Here is a 6000-nt window from a genome sequence, read left to right as displayed (position 1 = left end):
TTTTACCATGGGGCATTAAAGCATAGCACACAATTTCATGTCTTGAATTAATTCATGCTTAAGCTCTGGGATTGCATAAATTAAATGCAGAAACCATATGACATCAAATCTTGTGAGTGTTAAATATCTGGAATTTATGTGGAGATCAATTGTACTAACGTTTCTGTCTCCTCAAGGGAAGCATCAGGTGACTGGTCTGGAAAACACGTCTCATATTTTAATTCTAGATTTACCTATATATTTGTATCATATTTTGCTTTTTAAATCAGAACGTGTAAAGGGAAGTGTCCTGGTGAGAATTTAGGGAGGAAAAGCAAAAATATTGATTGTTTACTCTTATTCTATTATTAAACAATTTTTTTTCTCTTAAAAGGCAATGCTTTAGGTATTATTCAGCAGTCTTTGGCTCACTTTCCCCTTATAATTATATCTGTTTCTCATTTTAAAAGAATTCCTTATCCCAAGCCAGTCCATTATTTCTAGAATTTGTAGAAAGGTTAGTGAGTCTCTGGAGTTGTGATTACTTTTTCTAGCTGACATTTATTGATCTCATTACCTTCGTGCTCATATTTCAAAAACTTTTTTTACATTTTGTTACCATTTCAAAGATGACAGAAATGCTGCAGTGCTCACTGTATTAGAACTGTATGTAATTAAAATTTGTACTCTGCGTTTCATCAGAACTTCACTGTCAAAACCTCAGCATGTGTTGTTTACAAATTAGACTGTTATAATTAGAACATAATATGACTGCAAAAATAGAGGCTAAATTTAAATTTGAAACAAACATCTACTTTATTTCTGCACAGAAAACAGTGACATTTTTAGCCATAAGCAAGTTGCTATAACCTACCTCAAATGAAATCAGATGAAGATCAATATGCAAGATGTCAGCAAGCCTGTGAACAGCTTCAGCACATCCTAGGAGATGATCTTGGAGGTCTCCTCCAACTCAAGCCATTCTATGACTCAATGATTCTGTGATTACTATGATTCCATAATTCACTCAAAAAACTCTCAGCGTGCTTGTCTGCATTACAGGAAGTATGTTGGTACTTGTCTTAAAATGCACTATTATTTCATAGGCAACTAATGGGAAGGAGTCTTAGCTCAGTAAACAGATGAACTCTGAAGGATATCAGCTGACAAATGCTGCTATCAGTTTGAATTTTTTCCTGTGCCTTTCATATCTTCCTTTGTGAAGTCTTTTTAAAGGTTGTCTATTGAAGTATTACCATGGACAGATGATGAAATGTTGGCAACAGGATACATACAGAGCTAGCAGAGTGATCTTCTTGTGGTGCATAATAAATACTTCCACGGAAACATGTAGATATGAGATAGTACAGAGGTTTAATGGATGTGAATATCTCAGACTTGAGTTCTATACTACTTTGCTGAAGACTGCAAAACTACCTCCCTCTCATCGTTTCCTAACCAAAAATAAATACTGTCATTACACTGAGGGGAAAAAAGTGGGAAAAACAGAGAAAAAGGTAGATGGGAAATAAATCAGGTGCTAATATTTTAAGCATATATATGTATAGATACATTTCTACATCATCCAGGTATCTGTATTAATATATAGACACTAGATGCATATTTATGCATACATTAAAATATAGTATTTGTGTAATAGGTGTGTGTGTATATATACATATAATATACATAAAACAACCTGCATGCTATCTCTGGCATTTCAGCATGCTTCACATTTAATTATTTCTTTTTCTTTTTGTTCTAAAGGGTTACTTTCTCCCAGACACTCTGTATCTAGAGGGGCACAGTGAACTACTATGTTAAGTGATCCTCTCCAGCAGAAACTGTAGTTACTTGCTGCTTCCTTCTGACCAACATGCATAAAGTTCCCAGCACAGTGATCTTTATCCAAGTTTTGTGACATCTCAAGCATTCCTCAGCCCTCTCTGTTACCATACTGAATTCTCTTTACTTTTTATTTCTCTTTACTATGTTTTACAAAGTAATGTGACATCTTCTATTACTAACTTGGCTTGAAAGTTCATTATCCAGAGAAAAAATAATATTTAAGTGCTATTAATACATGGATGTCTTATGGCAAAGCTATTGCAAGACAAAGAGTGTGACATTGACTAATCAAGCTGAATTTGTCCATGGAATTCCTGTATTCCTGTATTCCAGGTGTTGCATGTATTGGTGGACAACCAGTACAGACGTTTAACTGTGTTCTTTGAGGCAATCTGTTTAAATGAGCCTTGGAGATCATACCAAGGGGAAGGAATCCCATCATACTGCCAATGGTTACATAGACACAGTGAAAGTTATATTTGCTCTTCCTTTGCAAGAGGGATCCTCTCCTGTTGCTGGTCTGTTTCATTATAGCCTGCAGAGCACTTCTCAAGGAAAACAAGTATTAGCAAGATGTGGTTATGTTAGTTATTGAAGTTAATCATTCTGTGGCTGAAATATACTCCATCAGCCTCTCTGTCTGTCTGCAGATAACTTGGCTATTGATGGAGAGATTAAACAATATTTTCCTTCTCTTTACATCCTTTTAAAGTGATTTGGGAATAACAGTTCTCTATTTAATATTCAGCTCTAGTTCCTAATAATAAAAAGCAATAACTTTATTCAACTTCTGGATATTAAGGCCACTAGCACATACAGTGCTCAGCCTGGGAGATCAGCCTGATGACCATCAGTGAGCAATGGAAAATGTGCATAAACACTTCTGAGAATGCCCATCAAGTAATTAAAGTTTTGGTGGGATTTAGCAAGTGAGTAAATGTAATAAGATGACATGACTTGGAATGCAAACCATGTTCTTCCTTTAGAAAGAGATTGATGTATTAAATATTTATGCAAGCATAATAAACTGGCAAGTGTATGAAAACACTGTAACACCTTCATCTCTTTCAAGTATCACCTTTCTTCAAAAAAGGATTTGCTACAAAAATAGAATTGGAGTTCTGCTATATAATTTTCATATCAGCAGCTACTTGACTTCATTCCTTCTATGTCCATCCTAAATTATGTAGAGAATGCAGTTAACAGTAGGAAGAAACCACATTATATTATTTCTGAATAGAAAATGAAAGGTGTTTTCACACTATTGGTCAAATTCTGGAACTACTGAGCCTCAGTTAATACAGAATTAAAATCTTATTAATTTAATTAATTTATTAATTTAAGTGAATGACAGATCCATAAACCTGAAAATAATAGATTTCTTGCATTTTTTTTAACTGATTGTGAAATCATCGATCTTCCTCAACGTCTCCTAGTAGGAATTAACATTCATCAAGTAGCACTCCCAGTAACTCTGAGGTAAATATTATATTGTCTCTTTTTAGCAATAGAGAAAGTAATGTAGAAAGGTTGCTGAATGTCACATGAGAGATATATCAAAGAAATGTTAGAGTAAAGATGAATTATTTGAATGAGATTCTTGTTCAACTACACAACTTTCTTAAAATCAGTGGAGCATAGGCTCATACGAAAAGTAGGGCATGATTTACCACTCCTCACTGATGTATACACATGCACTTTGGTTTGCTCATCATGAAGACTGCTTTATTTGCTAGCTATTCAGTTATCAGCAAGGTGTAATATATAAAGTGATTATTCAGTGCTGAGACGTTCCAAAAAGCTCCATCCAAAATAAAATGATGCCATTGATTCTACATGAACTAGAGAGTAGAGTAACTTGGCCATCAGTGCTTTAAGCATATAAAACTTGACAGATTCAAGTTTTGTGTAATAGAAAGCTGCTTACATAAGTGATTCATAAGAGGAATGTAACTACTATTTAGATAAAAAGAGGCAGACTGGGATTAAAAATGTCAGGATGAACAGTATCAGTTTACTTCGAGTCAAATAAAATAAGGAAGGACTAAAAGAATCTAAATGAATTCAAGAAATAAAGACAGATAATGAAGAATTTACCAAAGCTTACTTCAGGAAAACTGTAATTGGTACTATTAAAGATGCAGGAAGAAGAAACAACAAAAGCAGACATTTGAAGATGCCATTTCACTGAAAGCAAAACATAAAAGTTTTATGCAAGATAGCTCACCTTTTTCTTCTGTATTTGCCTGGAACTCTAAATAAGAATCAAACTTTACAAAATGTTCCCCAAACATGAGCTGCAGTGGCAAAAACAAACCAAAGTTTGATACTCAACAAAGATGAGTATCATTCTAATTTACAAAGAATTAGGACACAAACTATATCAGATAATGTCTTCGGGTCGAATAAAAAGACATTTAATGTAACAGAGTTCTCTAGGTTTTAGTAAGAGTTTATTACTGTATTCTAACCTTTAACTAAGTGTTTCTAGCAAAACTGATTCTGATGACTTCAAGAACTGTCATCAGCTTCATCATGAAGGAATCAGATATACTTTTGGACCACTGGAATTGAGATAATAGAATCACAGGATCATACAGTCGTAGAATGATTTGAGTTGTCAGGAACTTAAAGCCCACCCAGATCCAAACTGCTGTGGACAAGGTTGCTGCCCACCAGATCAGGCTGCCCAGGGCCCAGTCCAACCCTGGCTTGAGCACTTCTGGAGCTAACTGAAGACTGACAACTGCAGATTTGTTTCTGGCATGTTGTGTTCACATCGCAGCATGGGATAGAGGAATCGGAGAGAGACAATTATGTAACTTCAGCAATTATAATCCAAAGGTCTTCCTATATTCCCAGGAGTTGATTTATAACTTTAAAATCTCCATTACATTTGAAGAGAATATATGCTGTAAAGCTATCCTAAGACATTGCTGCTAAATGTCAGGAACCTCATTGTGTATTCTTATACCCAGATTGTCTTGCAAAGAAGTTCTCACGTACTCAGGAAGTCTGCTTGAAAAAAACAGGGGGTGTTCTTCCTCTAGGTTCATTTGGGTTCTTCTGTTAAGCTACCTCTGCAAGAACAACCAGACTGTGAAGCAGCATTCAAGCTGTGTGTCTACACACCCTCTTTTCTTGTTTGATTGCTATAGTAAAATTTGCAAAAGTGTGGTGCCAAAAGATATTCTTTGCACTCTTTGAGTTTTCTCATGTTTGGAGGCATGAAGAAGGATGTCTTTGTTCTTTCTAAGCACAATTAGGGGTTGTGAAAAAACGTTTTAGGACTGCAGCTCACAGGCAGGTCTGGTCTGAGAAATGATCGTGTTGACATCAAGCAAATCATGCGAACTGCAGGCTTTACTTGTACAGGAGATAATATCAAAGTAATGGAATTTGCTCACAAGTGGAACTCATATTCAAGCAATCCTTGAAATCAAGTTTAAATGATATTCACAGTGTAGACAGAGTTTTAAGTCTATATCTACAATGTACTGTCTAAAGCCAAAAAGAAACACACGAATTAGCTCAACCACTAGAAGTAATTTGACTACATTAATATCATTCTCTGCTGCCTGATTTTTAGATTATATTTGTATGTCAGAAGCAGCAGCTCTAGAGCTAGACTAGGTATTTCAGTTTGACACCACATTGTGCAATGAAGACAATTCCTACGAAGAGCAATACCAAAAAGCTTACAGAATTATTTTTTTTTATTTTTTTGGGAGGTGCAGTAAATATTAAGTAGTCTTTATTAATGGCAAAAACGTGTGTAAACTGAGGGTATAGATGAACTGGAGAACATTTAATTAGTCTAATAATTTGTTAGTGACAGCTGACCTGCTTCTCCACTTGCTGGTATGAACACTTCTGCAAAGAAATCGTCATTTTCTAAAAGGTAGTATTTTACATCTGCTGTGCTCAGATGAAAATTGCCTTATGAGATCTGAGGCAGTGGAGGATTGAATCCAGCTGAATCTACAAACAGTTCGTTCATATTTCCACATGACCTACAGTGAGAGAGAAGATGGTGCGGCATCTCCAGAGACTTAGGGAGATGCTCAGGGAGTGTTATAATTATTTAATCATTCCATTTGACAACTCTTAATCTCATTTTTCTGAGGCTTGTGTTCTACAGATAGTTTATAAATTAGATTGGTGGTCATAGTA

This window comes from Cyrtonyx montezumae, unplaced genomic scaffold (genome assembly GCF_038088225.1).
Source record: "Cyrtonyx montezumae isolate F1298 unplaced genomic scaffold, pur_monq_1.0 scaffold_14, whole genome shotgun sequence".
In the NCBI taxonomy this organism is placed as follows: Eukaryota; Metazoa; Chordata; class Aves; order Galliformes; family Odontophoridae; genus Cyrtonyx; species Cyrtonyx montezumae.
Note: the sequence above shows the minus strand (reverse complement) of the source record.